This window comes from Agelaius phoeniceus, unplaced genomic scaffold, assembly GCF_051311805.1.
Source record: "Agelaius phoeniceus isolate bAgePho1 unplaced genomic scaffold, bAgePho1.hap1 Scaffold_295, whole genome shotgun sequence".
In the NCBI taxonomy this organism is placed as follows: domain Eukaryota; kingdom Metazoa; phylum Chordata; class Aves; order Passeriformes; family Icteridae; genus Agelaius; species Agelaius phoeniceus.
The window spans coordinates 85,964-103,299 of record NW_027509927.1 but is presented as its reverse complement, the minus strand read 5'-3'; the positions used below and the strand labels follow the sequence as shown (position 1 = coordinate 103,299).

At 50.2% G+C, this 17,336-nt stretch overlaps 2 long non-coding RNA genes across 2 annotated transcripts; both read right to left on the bottom strand.

Annotated features, from left to right (window-relative positions):
- Positions 1-9,132: 9,132 nt before the first annotated feature.
- On the bottom strand, positions 9,133-9,861 carry LOC143693118 (uncharacterized). Its single transcript, XR_013180606.1, has 4 exons — positions 9,818-9,861; positions 9,622-9,735; positions 9,459-9,539; positions 9,133-9,381 (listed from the first exon to the last, which is right to left on the bottom strand). It is a non-coding gene; the product is annotated as an uncharacterized LOC143693118 (long non-coding RNA).
- Positions 9,862-10,790: 929 nt separating this feature from the next.
- On the bottom strand, positions 10,791-11,400 carry LOC143693123 (uncharacterized). Its single transcript, XR_013180612.1, has 3 exons — positions 11,267-11,400; positions 11,103-11,183; positions 10,791-11,025 (listed from the first exon to the last, which is right to left on the bottom strand). It is a non-coding gene; the product is annotated as an uncharacterized LOC143693123 (long non-coding RNA).
- Between the last annotated feature and the right edge of the window lie 5,936 nt (positions 11,401-17,336).

Here is a 17,336-nt window from a genome sequence, read left to right as displayed (position 1 = left end):
CCTAACCCTAACCCTAACCCTAACCCTAACCCTAACCCTAACCCTAACCCTAACCCTAACCCTAACCCTAACCCTAACCCTAACCCTAACCCTAACCCTAACCCTAACCCTAACCCTAACCCTAACCCTAACCCTAACCCTAACCCTAACCCTAACCCTAACCCTAACCCTAACCCTAACCCTAACCCTAACCCTAACCCTAACCCTAACCCTAACCCTAACCCTAACCCTAACCCTAACCCTAACCCTAACCCTAACCCTAACCCTAACCCTAACCCTAACCCTAACCCTAACCCTAACCCTAACCCTAACCCTAACCCTAACCCTAACCCTAACCCTAACCCTAACCCTAACCCTAACCCTAACCCTAACCCTAACCCTAACCCTAACCCTAACCCTAACCCTAACCCTAACCCTAACCCTAACCCTAACCCTAACCCTAACCCTAACCCTAACCCTAACCCTAACCCTAACCCTAACCCTAACCCTAACCCTAACCCTAACCCTAACCCTAACCCTAACCCTAACCCTAACCCTAACCCTAACCCTAACCCTAACCCTAACCCTAACCCTAACCCTAACCCTAACCCTAACCCTAACCCTAACCCTAACCCTAACCCTAACCCTAACCCTAACCCTAACAACCCGGTGTGACGTCATGATGAGTCATCAAGATGGCGGCCCCCATATGGTCACGTGGTATGGAACCAAGATGGCGGCCCCCATGGGGTCACGTGACCGGAGAGACAAGATGGCGGCGAGTGCTCTGTGATGTCATTTACGGCAAAATGGCGGCCCGTGACGTCATTTACGGCAACGTGATGGCCGTAGGGGGTGACGTCATTTACGGCAACAAGATGGCGGCGGGCGGGCGGTCACGTGATCGGGGACCAAGATGGCGGACGTCGTGACGTCGTGATGACGCGTCCAAGATGGCGGCGCCCATGGGATCACGTGGTGTCGTACAACATGGCGGCGCCCAGGGGGTCATGTGGTATGGGATCCAAGATGGCGGCTGTCACTAGGTCATGTGACTGGTGACCAAGATGGCGGCGACCAGGGGTCACGTGACCCGGGAGACAAGATGGCGGCGAGTGCTCTGTGACGTCATTTACGGCAATATGGCGGCCGCGGGGGGTCAAGATGGCGGCCGTACGGAGTGACGTCATTTACGGCAACATGGAGGCCGTGGGGGGTGACGTCATTTACGGCAGCAAAATGGCGGCCGCGGGGGTCACGTGGTGCGGGGGGGGGCAAGATGGCGGCCGCGAGGGGGGTCACGTGGTACGGGAGGCAAGATGGCGGCGGGCTGGGTGACGTCATTTGCGGAAAAATGGCGGCCGCCGGGACCGGGATTTTTTTTCGGGGTTTTGGGGGGGTTTTGCGCGGTTTTCGTGGGTCGCGCGGGGCTGGAATGGCGTTCCGGTTCGCGTGGGGCCGGCGGCGGTGCGCGTGGGGGTCTGGGGGGCGCGGGGGGGGTGGCGCCGTTTCGGTCGGGCGATTGGGGGGGACGCCTGTGCACCGGGGTCCTTTCTGGGGCGTGTCGCGTCGGTGACGTCATTGGGGTGCGCCGTGGGTGCAGTACCGGCCGGCAAGCAGTAGGGGGCGCTGTGCATGCAGTACCGGCCGGCAAGCAGTAGGGGGCGCTGTGCATGCAGTACCGGCCGGCAAGCAGCAGGGGGCGCTGTGCATGCAGTACGTGGTTGGAGACGGCAGGTGGCGCTGTGAGTGCAGTACTCGCGAGTAAACGGCAGGTGGCGCTGTGAGCGTACTATCTATATGTGAATGGCATGGGGTGGGGTGCTGGCTTGCAGGGGGTGGGTCTGGCGAGCGGGGTGGTCACGGGGGTGGGGTGTGTGGGATGTAGGGGTGGGGGCACCATGGGAGGGGTGTGTATGTGGGTGGGGACTACTCATTACTATTGATTGCTGACAGGTGGGGTCCCTATATACTATATATAGTAAAAAGAAGAAAAACTATATGTCTGGTGCAGCAGTAGGAAATTTCAGGCTCCCGGGGAGTAAATGGTTTGTTTTTTAAATTTTTTTTTTTTTTTTTTTTACTCCCAGGGAGCCTGAAAGTTTCTACTGCTGCTTTTTTAAACTAAAGCTAGAAAGGAAAACAAAGTTAGAAAGACAACGAAAGAGAGAGAGAGAGAGAGAGAGAGAGAGAGAGAGAGAGAGAGAGAGAGAGAGAGAGAGAGAGAAGGAAAGAGAGAGAGAGAGAGAGAGAGAGAGAGAGAGAAGGAAAGAGAGAGAGAGAGAGAGAGAGAGAGAGAGAAGGAAAGAGAGAGAGAGAGAGAGAGAGAGGGGGAGAGAGAGAAAAACAAAGAGAAAAGAGAGAGAAGCAAAGAGTTGGAAAAAATAGAGGGAGAGGAGAAAAGACAGAGAGAGAAGAGGAGAGAACAGGGACAAAGACAGAGAAAGAAGAGATGAGGAGAGAACAGAGACAGAGGGAGAAGACAGAGACGGAGAGGAGACAGAGAGGAAAAGACAGAGAAGAAAATAAAACAGAAAGACAGAGTGAGACAGGAAAAGGAGGGTGGGAGAACTGAAGAAGGACAGGAGTTAGAGGGAAAGGAAAGTGGTTAGGATTAAAGTGAAAACTTAGGAGTGGGGTGAAAAAGGAAAAGACTAAGAGCAAAAAAAACACAAACCAAGGAAAAGGAGAACACAGAGAGAAAAAGAAGCAAGAAGACTGAGATTGACAGTGATAAAGAAAACAGAAACAAAGGGTTAGAGATAGATGGAAGTTAAGTTAGAAATAGAACAGTAAAGTGAGGAGCAAAAGGAAGAAATACAGTGGAAAGAAATGACAAAACCACACCAAAAAAAGACAGGAGCCACGGTGGGGAAAGGAAGGGCAGGGGGTATCTTTATTAAGGGTGACAACTTTATTGAAAGAATGCTTTTATTTATACATCAGCAAAATAGATGGAAACAGTGTATACAAATGCAAGTGCAGACACAATGCATAGACACACTGCTAAAAGTCTAATTTACATATAGAGCAATACAGCAAAATGAAGCAGTTAATGCAAATGCAATACAGAGCAGCAATACAGAGCAGCAATACAGAGCAGCAATACAGAGCAGCAATACAGAGCAGCACAGCAAAATGCAGCAGGTAAGGCAAATGCAATACAGAGCAATACACATAATAACACAAAGCAATAACCTTTTTCTATTTTCATTAGATGTTGATTTATTGTTACAGGAAACCCAAAACAACAAAAGCACACAGAAAACAACACTCATCTACCATTAACACCCCCTTCAGCTTACACACAAACTCACCATCACTGCCATCACAACTGCTAAATTACGCCCCAGCAATCATTGGTCCTCAGGAACGCAGTTCCCAGGTGCCTCCAAAAAATCCTCCTGCCTGACGAAAACCCCGGTCCCTGGACGGTCCGCGCCCAAACTTTGGTGATGAATGTTGCCTCGCAGACCGACCGGGACCCGGGAAAAAAAAACCCAGCCGGGGGGAAAAAAAAAAAAACCCCCCGGCTGGGGATTTTTTATTCTAAATTTAAAAATGATTTGAAAAACCTGAAAAGCAAAAGTCATATAAGGTTACAACCCTTCAACACACACATACACACACACACACCTCCTTCAGCTTACACACAAACCCACCCTCGCTCACACCTCAACCTCTCTGCTAACCCCCGGCACTCATTTGAGCCGCTCCTCGGGAACGTGGGTCCCGGGAGCCTCCAAAAAAATCCTCCTGCCTGACGAAAACCCCGGTCCCTGGACAGTCCACGCCCAAACTTTTGCGATGAACATTGCCTCGCAGACTGACCGGGACCCGGGAAAAAAAAACCCAGCCGGGGGGAAAAAAAAAAACCCCAGCTGGGGATTTTTTATTCTAAATTTAAAAATGATTTGAAAAACCTGAAAAGCAAAAGTCATACAAGGTTACAACCCTAGAACCCTTCAACACACACACACTTCCTTCAGCTTACACACAAACCCACGCTGACTCACACCTCAACTGGTCTGCTAACCCCCGGCACGCATTTGTGCCGCTCCTCGGGAACGTGGTTCCCGGGAGCCTCCAAAAAAATCCTCCTGCCTGACGAAAACCCCGGTCCCTGGACGGTCTGCGCCCAAACTTTGGTGATGAATGTTGCCTCGCAGACCGACCGGGACCCGGGAAAAAAAAACCCAGCCGGGGGGAAAAAAAAAAAAACCCCCCGGCTGGGGATTTTTTATTCTAAATTTAAAAATGATTTGAAAAACCTGAAAAGCAAAAGTCATATAAGGTTACAACCCTTCAACACACACATACACACACACACACACACCTCCTTCAGCTTACACACAAACCCACCCTCGCTCACACCTCAACCTCTCTGCTAACCCCCGGCACGCATTTGAGCCGCTCCTCGGGAATGTGGGTCCCGGGAGCCTCCAAAAAAATCCTCCTGCCTGACAAAAACCCCGGTCCCTGGATGGTCCGTGCCCAAACTTTGGCGACGAACGTCGCCTCTCAGACCGACCGGGACCGAGGAAAAAAAAACCCAGCCGGGAGGAAAAAAAAAAAAACCCCCCCGGCTGGGGATTTTTTATTCTAAATTTAAAAATGAATTACAAAACCTGAAAAGCAAAAGTCACATACACAAGGTTAAAACTAGTCAGCATGTGCTCACACACACAGAGACGAGTGGACACAGACACACACAGTCATGTGCTCTCACACACACTCACACGCTCTTCCTGCTTACAGGCTCGCTATGGCCCTTACTCGAGACGCTGAAGAACATGCTTCGACGCGTCTTCTGGCTGCTGCTCCTTGACGTCAAATGGTAGATTCTGGGGAAATCGGTAGCCTCGAGGACCTGTGAGACAACAGGAATTCGTCAACTTGTGGCTGACAGCTAGGAATTTTCCCCACTCTGGACCAATAAATTTTCGACCCAAAATCCCATAAAAGACAGATGAACAGTAAAGTTTTTACAACTGTTCTACCTAACTATGACTACATGCCAGGGCAGGGCAGCTCCAATCATAAGTGGTATATTATAAGTACATACAATATAAGCAAATGCATACAGTGCAAGTGTACATACAGTGTAAGTAGACACAATACAAGCCGACACAGGTACACGCAATACAAGTATATACAATATAAGCCTATACAATATAAGCCAACAAAGGTACATGCAATACAGGTACACACAATACAAGCCAACACAGGTACACGCAATATAAGTATATACAATATAAGCCTATACAATATAAGCCAACAAAGGTACATGCAATACAGGTACACACAATACAAGCCAACACAGGTACACGCAATATAAGTATATACAATATAAGCCTATACAATACAAGCCAACAAAGGTACATGCAATATAGGTACACACAATACAAGCCAACACAGGTACACACAATATAAGTATATACAATATAAGCCTATACAATATAAGCCAACAAAGGTACATGCAATATAGGTACACACAATACAAGCCAACATAGGTACACGCAATATAAGCCAAGACTTGAGATAACTCTGTGGAAGATTAATTGTTGGGCCCCATACCCTTTGAGAAGATGGAACCTACAGAACAACTGCAGTCACTTGAGGAGGGTGTAAGACGCTCCCTCTAGAAGTCCAAGATAATGGCATGGAAAAAAAAGCACTACCAAAACTGGTAGCGAGAAGGAAGATGGATGAGAAAATCTTGTAATCCTTTCCTGTCTCAAAGAGTAAAAATGTAAAGATGCCAGAATAAGCTATATCTGGGAAGGAATGTGAGGAAAATACTGCCTATATGGCACAAGATAGTGCCTGTAAAGCATCGAGATGTAAGAAAGGCCTATGACACGGAAGACAATAGACACAGACTACATAACACGGACGACACAACATAGACACGGATGGCATAACAGAGACACGAGTAAACTGCCTAGCACTTTCAACTTATGGACCCAAGATTCATAGCGCAAGATGAGCCAGAGGCCGATGATACCAAAGGAAAGAAAGCCCTATGATGATGGCACATGATGATGAAACGTAACTCATTAAAAGAAGTTAGTGCCGAAGCAGTTAAGAGGATGCTCGAGAGGCTCGGCGAGCCTAGAGAAGGAAGCCGACGGCCGGGTGACCGTGGCTGTAGCTCCAGACCTGAAGGCGAGCTCCTCGGGGGAAAGATCCGTGACGACGTCGAGTCGAGGAAGGCGGACGACGCAAAGTTCCCGAGAATGTGGAGATGGGTTGGAACTGCCCTGCCCGTCAAAGGCTCTGGTGAGGCTGAGGAGAAACCCTCTGCCTTTACTTCCAGAGAGCCTGTCCCGCTACAGACCTCTCCGCTAAGCTGACGTGAAATTGCCCCCTGTGATAGTAAAGGTTTTTCCCCTTCTCCCAACCGCTGGCCCCAACACTTAGCTTTTGGAAGAGGAGCGGACAAAATCCATCCTCGGTCGCACGTGGACGTTGATATGTTCTCCACGTGTGCTTCGGTGTTGCCGTTTCTAAGCTTTGGGTAAGAGCCTCCTCAGGGTACCTAAGACAAAACAGAAAAGGTGACTATTGCCCTCAACAACAGTAATCCCTGGGACTCCTCCGCACCACTGCCCCAGCTCACCTCAAATCTTGATTTGACTCCAGAGGCTGGCCAGAAGATACCTGCAAAGAGAAAAGGTACATGCTTAGCATGCTGCTGCATAACATTCACCTGTGAGTCAGCCTGCCTAAACGCCGACTCACCTGCCCTCCTCTGTTCCTTGGCGTGCCTAGGGCAGCGACAGCACCTGCAAAGTAACAAAGCAGAAAAGCATGCTGAGATACTGTGAAAACACAACCTCCCAAATCTGACAAATATGCCACACCAATACCTTAAGCTCGCACCCACCTGGCACGGATATGCTCAGCTAGGATAGATTGCAAGCGGACCACCTAAAATAAAAAAAAAAAAGAGAAGCTTAAAGCTGCACCAGAAACTGAGACCTCAGCAATAACAATTGCTTCTGTACGCTAGTCAATGCTCACCTCACCCACTTGGCCTTGACTGCTGCTCTCGGCTTTAACTTCCTAAAAAGAGAGACAAAGAACAATGCTGTAACAGCCACCAATTATGCTTCCTCTACAGAAACAAGTAGTGCCTCACCTGCTTGGGGGAATCCCCTCACCCGGGATGGGGCCCTCTGGCACGGATTTAATCCATCTGAATCTGAAAAAAGGTTAGGACAAGAGTCAAACTGTTGCAGGATAACTTAAGAGCTCCAGATATCTTGTCCATTTACAAATCCCATCTAGAGTCCAACTACACCCCACATTACAAACTTCAAGTCCCCAGGACTTCTCCTATTGCACCGGGCTACGCGGCAGGGCAGCGCAGCTCCGGCACAAATGTGTGTGCTGACACCCGTGACACGGGACGGGACGTGACAGACGACGGGGACGCAACACGGACAGAAATCTCCTGGCAAGGAAAATGGCTGTGAGGACTGAGAGAATGCAAAATGAGATGACCGAGGTGAAACTGATGGTGGGCTGATGAGGCTCAGAGAACCCGGGAGGAAAAAGATGCTAACTGAATGATTTATTCCAAGAACTGCAAAGATGGATGCCCAAGAATCCTACAGCCAGAAGCCTCTACCTGCCCTCACATTCTTACAAGTCCTAGTCCGCCATAATGGATCCTGGCGGGGTATAGCTGTCCATACAGCTCAGAACAAGACCTGAGAAAACAGCTGACTGGATGCTTATAAAAAGAGATGAGAGTCTGAGCTCCCGAGTCAAAAGTTCTATGGCATGGGTGCCAGGCCAAGGAACGCTGAGAGCACAGATGCTAAGACTGGTGCTAAGGTTTCTGATAGGCCCCTCAAAGGGCTAAGATAAAAGACATGAGACAGCTAAACAAGACATAATGCACAACAGACAAGTGACAAAATACACACCGGGACTGCTCTGCCCTGCTCACCTCAGCACGGTAATCAAAAGTGAGATTTTGCTTTTAGGGGGCCTAAGGGGCCACTTCTTGGCTACCCTCGTCTCCAGAGCCAACTCAAAACCTCCCCCATCCCAGGAGTGCCAACCCAGCACCTCGCTTTCATCCCCTCTGTGGGTCGTGGCCCTCTACTTATCTCTCGGACATCTGGGGATGCCGGTCCATGTCGGGTGCGAAGAAAGGCCGCCTCGCCGGCTGGGAAGTTGTGCTGTCACCGGGCTGTTGTCTCTTAGACAGCTATATTAAAGAAAACCAAACATCCACGCCTGACCTTGGCACCACATCGGCCAAAACCCCACAAGTCTGCTACTCACCGTTCTCCTAAGAAGGCCTGGCACCTCGTAACCATAACCCTCTGCCACAGATGTAATTCATCTGCACCTGAAAGAAAGGTAGAACATATGTCAAACACATGCACAATAACTCAAAAGCTGCAAACACCTTATGTCAACCTAGGAATAGCATCTAGAGTCCAAGTACAGCCCACATTACAACCTTCAACTCGCCGGGGCTTCTCCTATTACACCAGGCTATGCGGCAGGGCAGAGCAGCTCCAGCACAAATGTGTGTGCTGACACCTGTGACACGGGACAGACGGGACACGACAAACAATGGGCACAAGACACGAACAGAAATCTCTAGGCAAGAAGGATGACTGCGAGGACTGAGAAGATGCCAAATGAGATGACCGAGGTAAGACAGACCGATGGCGAGCTGATAAGGCTCAGAGTGCCCTGGAGAAGGAAGATGCTAAACTGAATGTTTTAGTCCAAGAACTGCAAAGATGAATGCACAGGAGCCCTACGGTCAGAAGCCTCTACCTGCCCTCACATTCTTACAAGTCCTAATCCACCATAATAGAACCTTGCAGGGTGCAGCTGTCCATACAGCTCAGAACAAGACCTGAAAAGACATCTGACTGGATGCTTACAAAGAGTTGCAATTCTGATGCCTGTCTGAGCTCCCGAGTCAAAAGTTTTATGGCCTGGGTGCCAGGCCAAAGAAATGTGGAGATTGTGGCTGCTAAGAATACTGCCGAGGTTTCTGATAGGCCCCTCAAAGGGCTAAGATAAAAGGCATGAGACACCCAAACAAGACATAATGCACGGTAGACAAGTGACACAATACACACCAGGACTGCTCTGCCCTGTGCACCTCAGCACTGTGATCCAAAGTGAGACTTTGCTTTTAGGGGGCCTAAGGGGCCACTTCTTGGCTACCCTCATCTCCAGAGCCAACTCAAGACCTCCCCTCCCCGATCCCAGGAGTCCCAACCCAGCACCTTGCTTTCATCCCCTCTGGGTCGGAGCCCTCTACTTATCTCTCGGACATCTGAGGATGCCGGTCCATGTCAGGTGCGAAGAAAGGCCGGCTGGGAAGGTCCTGCTGGCACCGGGCTGGTGTCTCTTAGACAGCTATATTAAAGAAAACCAAACATCAGTGCCCGATCTTGGCAGCCCATCGGCCAAAACCCCACAAGTCTGCTACTCACCCTTCTCCCAAGAAGGCCCGGCTCCTCCGGTCACACGCTTTGGGCACGCTCGGAGGCCGACACCGTCGTCGTGGGGTACGCCTGGGTTAAAAAGACAGGAGGTGATGTGGCATTGCTGAAAACTGACTGGACCCTCGGTCCCCTCCCTACTTCACTGACTCACCGCAACTCCTCGGTGGTTCCTGACTGCTACCCAGAAGACAGGGCTCATCAGGGTGGAAAATTCAGTCCGTCTGCCGGTTGGGGATGGGAGCTTGGCGTGCTCTGAGTGGATTGCCTAAGGCACAAAAACGAGAATGGAGACTTAGACTTGCCCCCGTAGAATTCAGACCTCAGCAACAAGAAAGGCTACTGCTCACCTTGCTCTCTTGAACTTGACTGCTGGGATCCAGCTATACTTCCTAAAAATAAAGACAAAAAACAGCGCTGTAATAGGGTCACACTTGACACTCCCCCTGCACAGACAAATGGTGACTGACCTGCTTGTGGGAACCCCCACACCCGGGATGGGGGGCTCTGCCATGGATGCAATGCATCTGCACCTGAAAGAAAGTTAGAACATATGTCAAACACCTGCAGGATACCTCAAAAGCTGCAAACACCTTAGGTCAATATAGGAATAGCATCTAGAGTCCAAGTACAGCCCACATTACAACCTTCAACTCGCCGGGGCTTCTCCTATTACACCAGGCTATGTGGCAGGGCAGAGCAGCTCCGGCACAAATGTGTGTGCTGACACCTGTGACACGGGACAGACAGGACGTGACAAACAATGGGCACACAACAGACAAATCTCTAGGCAAGAAGGATGACTGCAAGGACTGAGAAGATGCCAAATGAGATGACCGAGGTGAGACCGATGGCAAGCTGACGAGGCTCAGAAAACACTGAAGGAAGAAGATGCTAACTGAATGATTTATTCCAAGAACTGAAAAAATGGATGCCCAAGAATCCTACGGTCAGAAGCCTCTACCTGCCCTCACATTCTTTCAAGTCCAAGGCTGCCTTAATGGATCCTGGCGGGACATAGCTGTCCATACAGCTCAGAACAAGACCTGAAAAGCCACCTGACTGGATGCTTCCAAAGAGAGATGCAGTTCTGATGCCTGTCTGAGCTCCCGAGTCAAAAGTTCTATGGCATGGGTGCCAGGCCAAGGAATGCAGAGATCACAGATGCTAACAATGATGCCAGGGTTTCTGACAGGCCCCACCAAGGCCTAAGGTAAAAGACATGACATATGCAAACAACACATAATACACAAAAGACAAGTGACACGATACACACCAGGACTGCTCTGCCCTGCGCACCTCAGCACTGTGATCAAAAGTCAGGCTTTCCTTTTATGGAGCCTAAGGGGCCGCTTCATAGACACCCCCCACCTCCAAAGCGGACTCAAAAACCCCTCCCAGTAATTCCCAAACCAGCACCCTGCTTTCATCCCCTCTGTGGGTCGTGGCCCTCTACTTATCTCTCGGACATCTGAGGATGCCGGTCTCCGGTGCGAAGAAAGGCCACTTCGTCAGCTGGGAAGGTCCTGCTGGCACCGGGCTGGTGTCTCTTAGACAGCTGTATTAAAGAAAACCAAACATCAATGCCCGATCTTGGCAGCCCATTGGCCAAAACCCCACAAGTGTGCTACTCACCCTTCTCCTAAGAATGCTCAGCTGCTCGGGCCACACGCTTCGGGCACGCTCGGAGACCGAGGCTGTCGTCACAGGGGGTGCCTGAGTTAAGAGGAGAGGAGGTGATTTGGCATGGCTGAAACCTGAGTGGAACCTGGCTCCTCCTCCCTACTTCCCCTACTCACCGCAACTCCTCAGCAGCTGCTGAAGGCCACCTGGATGGCACCTTTAAATAGAAGAGTTCAGGGTTTCATCACCAGGTCCTGTAATGCATCCACAGGGCTCACACGTGCAGGGAACCCGGTGCATCGGCCGGCTGGTGACGAGGGCTTGACAGGCTCCGAGTGGATTGCCTAAAGTACAAAAAAGAGAATGGAAGCTTAGAGCAGCACCAGAAACTGAGACTGGAGCAATAACAGCTACTTCTCTCCACTGCTCACCTTGACTGCTGGTATCCAGACTTAGTTCCTAAAAAGAAAGACAAAGAACAGAGCTGTAACAGAGTCACCACATACACTTCTGCTGCAGAGACAAATGGTGCCTCACCTGCTCGGGGGAAACCACTCACCTGGGATGGGGCCCTCTGGCACAGATTTAATCCATCTGAATCTGAAAAAAAAGTTAGGACAAGAGTCAAACTGTTGCAGGATAACTTAAAAGCTCCAGATATCTTGTGTCCATCTAGGGTCCAACTACACCCCGCATTACAAACTTCAAGTCCCCGGGACTTCTCCTATTGCACCAGGCTATGTGGCAGGGCAGAGCAGCTCCGGCACAAATGTGTGCAGACACCCGTGACACGGGACGGGACGTGACAAACGACGGGAACACGACACGGACAGAAATCTCCTGGCAAGGAAAATGGCTGCGAGGACTGAGAAGATGCAAAAGGAGATGAGCAAGGGGAGACCGATGGTGAGCTGATGAGGCTCAGAGAAACCTGGAGGAAGAAGATGCTAACTGAATGATTTATTCCAAGAACTGCAAAGATGGATGCCCAAGAATCATACAGCCAGAAGCCTCTACCTGCCCTCATGTTCTTTCGAGTCCTAGTCCGCCTTAATGGATCCTGGTGGGGTATAGCTGTCCATACAGCTCAGAACAAGACCTGAAAAGACATCTGACCGGATGCTTCTAAAGAGACAAGATAGTCTGATGCCTGTCTGAGCTCCCGAGTCAAAAGTTCTATGGCATTGGTGCCAGGCCAAGGAATGCAGAGATCACAGATGCTAACAATGATGCCAGGGTTTCTGACAGGCCCCACCAAGGCCTAAGGTAAAAGACATGACATATGCAAACAACACATAACACACAAAAGACAAGTGACACGATACACACCGGGACTGCTCTGCCCTGCGCGCCTCAGCGCTGGGACCCAAAGTCAGGCTTTCCTTTTATGGGGCCTAAGGTGTCCGCTTCATGGACACCCCTATCTCCAAAGAAGACTCAAAAACCCCTCCCGGTGGGTCCCTACCCTGCGCCCCGCTTTCATCCCCTCTGTGGGTTGTAGCCCTCTACTTATCTCTCAGACATCTGGGGATGCCTATCCGTGTCAGGTGCAAAAGAAGGCAGCCTCAACATCTGGGAAGTTCCTGCTGGCACTGTTGTTCAACAACTCCCTGTTGTTTCTTAGTCAGCTACATGAAAGAAATCCAAATATCAATGCATGATGTCTGCGGCACACTGGCCAAAACCCAACAATTCTGCTACTCACCGTTCTCCTAGGAATGCCCGACTCCTGGGGCCGCACCCTTTGGCCGCGCTCCGAGGCTGATGCCATTGTCACGGGGTAAGCCTGGGTTAAAAGGAGACGAGGTCATGTGGCATTGCTGAAACCTGAGCGGACCCTAGCTCCTCCTCCCTACTTCCCCGACTCACCGTGACTCCTGACTCCTCGGCCCGTGCCCAAGGCTACCCTGGTGACACCTTTAAATAGAAGAGGCAGAGGCTTCATCGACGAGTCCCGTGATTCTTCCGCAGGGCTCGGGAGAGCGGCGCACCCGGCGCGTCGGCCGGTTGGTGACTGGGGCTCGGCGTACTCCGAGTGGATTGCCTAAAGCGCAGAAACAGGAACGGATGCTTAGAAAATGAGACTGGAGCAATAACAACTGCTTCTGTACGCTACTCAATGCTCACCTTGCCCAGCTCACCTTGACTGCTGATGTCCAGCTTTACCTCCTAAAAAGAAAAAGAGAAGTGCTGTAACAGAGTCACACTTTACACTCTCCCTGCAGAGACAAACGGTGACTGACCTGCTCGGGGGAACCTCCTCACTTGGGATGGGTGGATGGATTTTGCCCTGGATTTTATGCTTCTGCGTCTGAAAGAAAGTGAGGACAAAAGTCAAAGGGCTGCAGGATAACTTCACAGCTCCAAACATCTTCTGTCTATCTAGGAATATCATCTAGAGTCTAGCAACACCCCACAAACTGCAAGTCCCTGGGACTTGTCCGATTGCAGCAGGCTATGCGGCAGGGCAGAGCAGCTCCGGCACAAATATGTGCGGACACCCGTGACACGGAACGTGACAAACGGGGGGACGACAAACACGACGCATTATGCTTGTGGTGAGGGTCTCGAGGGGAAAAGGCAAAAGGGACCCCAAAGACACAGTAGGTAACACGGTACACCCGACAACACGACGTGGACCGGAACTGTTCTGCGCTGCCCGCCTGAAAGCTGCCATCAAAAGCGGAGCCTCTCCCTTTAGCTGTCCTAAGAGGCCCCTTGGAGAAGATTGCTTTTCCCTCTGCTAATTTTTAAATCTGTCCCAGGAACTCCCAACCCACTACTCTCCCATCATCCCATCTCCAGGCCGTGGCCCTGACTTATCTTTTGGATGATCGGTGATGTGGATCCACGTTGCGCCTGAAATGAGTCTGCCTCGGAGGGCCCCGTGATCGCCTGTTAGCCTCTCGGTCAGCTACAATAAAGAAAAACAAAAGCAAAGTATAAGTAAAGAGTTATGTGGGCCAAATCCCAGCAAGTCAGCTACTTGCCCTCTCCTGAGTGTGCCTGGCTCCTTCAGGCTCCACCTTCATCCTGATTCCAAGGCTGTGGCCATTATTATGATTGGCACCTGGGTTAGAGAAAGGCAAAGTGAAATGGCATTCCTGTGAGTGCAGTGGGTGACCTTGTGTGCTGTAAGACATGTGAATGCCTCTGCTAGGCTTCTGAAAAGCCTTGGGGTGGGGGCTCAAATAAACACCCTTTCTCACCCTGCTGCCTTCAAAACCACCCCCCCAACAATAACTCCTAACTGGATACCTGCTCAGCCTCCCTCTCCTAGTCACAATCCTCAACTCACCTGAAGCCTCAATCTCAAACATCATCTTTGACACTAGGCAGATCCCTCTTGTGACATGATGAATCTGCTGAAAAGTGTTGTAGTTGACACAACCTGGAGCCTCTGGAAGCTGGACTTTTCCTAAAAAAAAAATACATAACAAAATATGAACAAAACCCAAAATTACAAATGCACTTTACCACCCCTAAACACAAAACCCAAAATTGTGAACTTAAATAGTCCCTGTATTCTAAGCTGTTTTCTTCACAGTATCTTCCAAGCCTCTATTGCTTTAGATGCCCAGAAACACCTACTGAAAACAAGCTGAGATAAGCTGAAAGAGTCTCTTCTCTGAAATGAGAGGAGAGCTCTTATCTCAGCACAGCCCAGTGAGTGAATGAAACCCCCCAGCAAAAGCTGGGGTTAATATACCCCTGATGGTGCCCGCCTCTCGTTCCCATGGCACCCGGGAAAAGGGAGGGGGCTGATCCCACCGGGCATAAAAGCCCTCAGAGAAGCTACAGCTGTTTGGCTCCTCTGACTCAAATTCAAGGGGAGCAAAGGGCTTGTTATAGAAGAAAACTCTTCAGAAAAATAACAGCACTTTCTTTTTTGCCACAACTACTTAGAGTAAAAGGGCAGAAAACTGGTGAGAAATATAACTTTCTGTTTAGGCAGCATAACTAGATAAATTGGGTAATTTGCTGTTAATTTACTTATAATTATTCCTTAGTGGCTACTAGGTAGTACTTCACGTGTGACTGAGCTGGGTGGAGAAGAATGCTTATGATATGAATAGTCTAAGTCTCCTTGGGACCTCTAATTAGGCCTATCTATATTATAAATAAAAATAAGAAAAATAAAAGCTTCCCAGGCAGTGTAAGGGTTAAGTGCCTGCCAGGCTCACCCTACTCTGAGCTACTTGGTCCTACGGCACAGAAAGAAGGGCCCTGAAATGTATTTTAAACCCTTGAAATGCTGAAAAAGGCAGAGCTTCCTTCCAGTGCACCCCTTAAACAGAGGAAATGGGGCAGTTACCTCTACTGAAACTAATACAATGGCAAATAAATAGCTTCTGCCCTTTAATTTATTCTCCTTAAGTACTGGCAAAAGAGGGGTTTTCATCACTTTAAATCTCTCCAGTGATGAAAAAAGAGGGATTTTTTGCTCAGTTCAAACTCTTATGGAGAGATAGCTGGGCTTCTCCCTCAATTTAGGCCTCAGGACAACAAAAAGGGGCTGGCTACCCTTAATTCAAACCCATAAGAAACATTTTCAATATTTTCCCCTTCTACTTAAACTTATTTTCTATTATTTTCCAGTTTCTTATTTTCTAAACTGGAAAATAATAGAAAATGAGGACTCCCTGTCAATTAACACCCCTAACAGCATAGAAAAGGCAGGGATTCTTTCAACTGAGACCATTAAAATGGCAGGGGAAGCAGAGTCCCTCCCAGTTTGAACACAAAAAATAAAGGAAAAGGAAGCTTTTTCCCTTTTTTCTCTAAACCCTTTTTCTCCTAATAACCTCTCTCCTTTCTGGGAGTGCTGTGGAGGGTCTGTGGGCCCTGGGGAGGGACTGACACAGTAAAAGGGGAAAGTTGAAAGCCCTCTCCTGGAACCCCACAGGCTGCCTGGCCTGCTCAGATGCTGCCCCTTGGCAAAAGGGCTCTTCCCTTGGCATTTTCTCAAAGTGATGCTCCGTGCCGAGGTGGGTCTGGCTGCTCCCTAGTCCGTGCTGGATGCTGCGACCGTAGTTCCTGGAGGGACCCTTGGGATGCCCCCGTTAGCCCCTCTGGACTAGCGGCTCCCTGTGCAGGTGTGACTGGGTAACCCTCTGAAAGCAGCTGGTCACAGGGGGGCTGCTAGACCTTGGAGTGGGGCTTGAGGTGAAGAAAGGTCCTGTGATGAGTTCCTTCCTCTGCACAGCCCTTCGTCTGCCCCTTAAACCATGGGCTGCCAGACTTTCCTTTCTAAGGAAATTAACCGTCTTTCCTCTCTGTGTGCCCGTGGCCGAAACTGCGATTCGGCCTCCAAAACTGCAGAGAACGATTTCTCACGGACCGCGGCTGCCGACGCCGAGAACTCTTGCCGCCCTTGGAGGGCCACGTGCCTCCTGCGAACGGACGTCGACGCGCGGCGGGGCTGAGTTTGGCTTTACGGGGAAGAGGGCCGGCGCGGGATTTCTCCGGGAGCGAAGCTGCCCCCGCCGAGAACTCGGGCTGCCCTGGCAGTGCCGAGCACCTCCTGCAAACTGGCGTCGGGAGATGTGGGGGGTGAGTTTTTCTGTGCAGAAGTTCTCCCAGACCAAAGCTGAGAGCATCTAACCCTAACCACAACAACTTAGCGGGGTCTAAAACTTACAACCTTTGGACTGGCGGCGTGGGACCCGACCCGCGGTGCCATTGCTGGCCCCTTTCTAAAGCATTCCGCTGCAGTCCTAAAACTCTGCCTTTTCGGAGGGTGTTTTCTCTGACCCTGACCGTAATCTTCCAAATGTGCTAAAGACTCATAAAATGGCTTTGAAAAAGCCCCAACAATACCCTAAGTAGTCCCAGAAAAGTCCCTTCCAAAATCCCCTAAATACCTTTAAAAGTCCTGGAAAAAAAAACTCAAAAAGACATGCTCAGTCTCCAAACTCTACCTCTTGCTGTCTAGCCCACAGATGTCGTCCCTACCTTTTTGCAGTGGGTCTGTAGTCCTCTGAGGGTTCTGTCATTGTCCTGCTGTGTGAGGGTTGCTGTCTGGTCTCGCTGTTAGGGTTGCTGGGTTGTGCTGCTGTTGGGGGAAAAGGCTGTTTTTAGGGTGGCTGCTTAGGCTGAGGTTAGGGCTGGGGTGAGGGGTGGTACAGTTGTACTGTGCACGCCTGATCTCCACTGGACTGGCCAGCCCTCAAGCCCTCTCCTTTTACCCCTCAACCGGTCCCTCTGCCCCCCAGCCCCCAGCTTCTCTGTGTCACCCTACAGCTG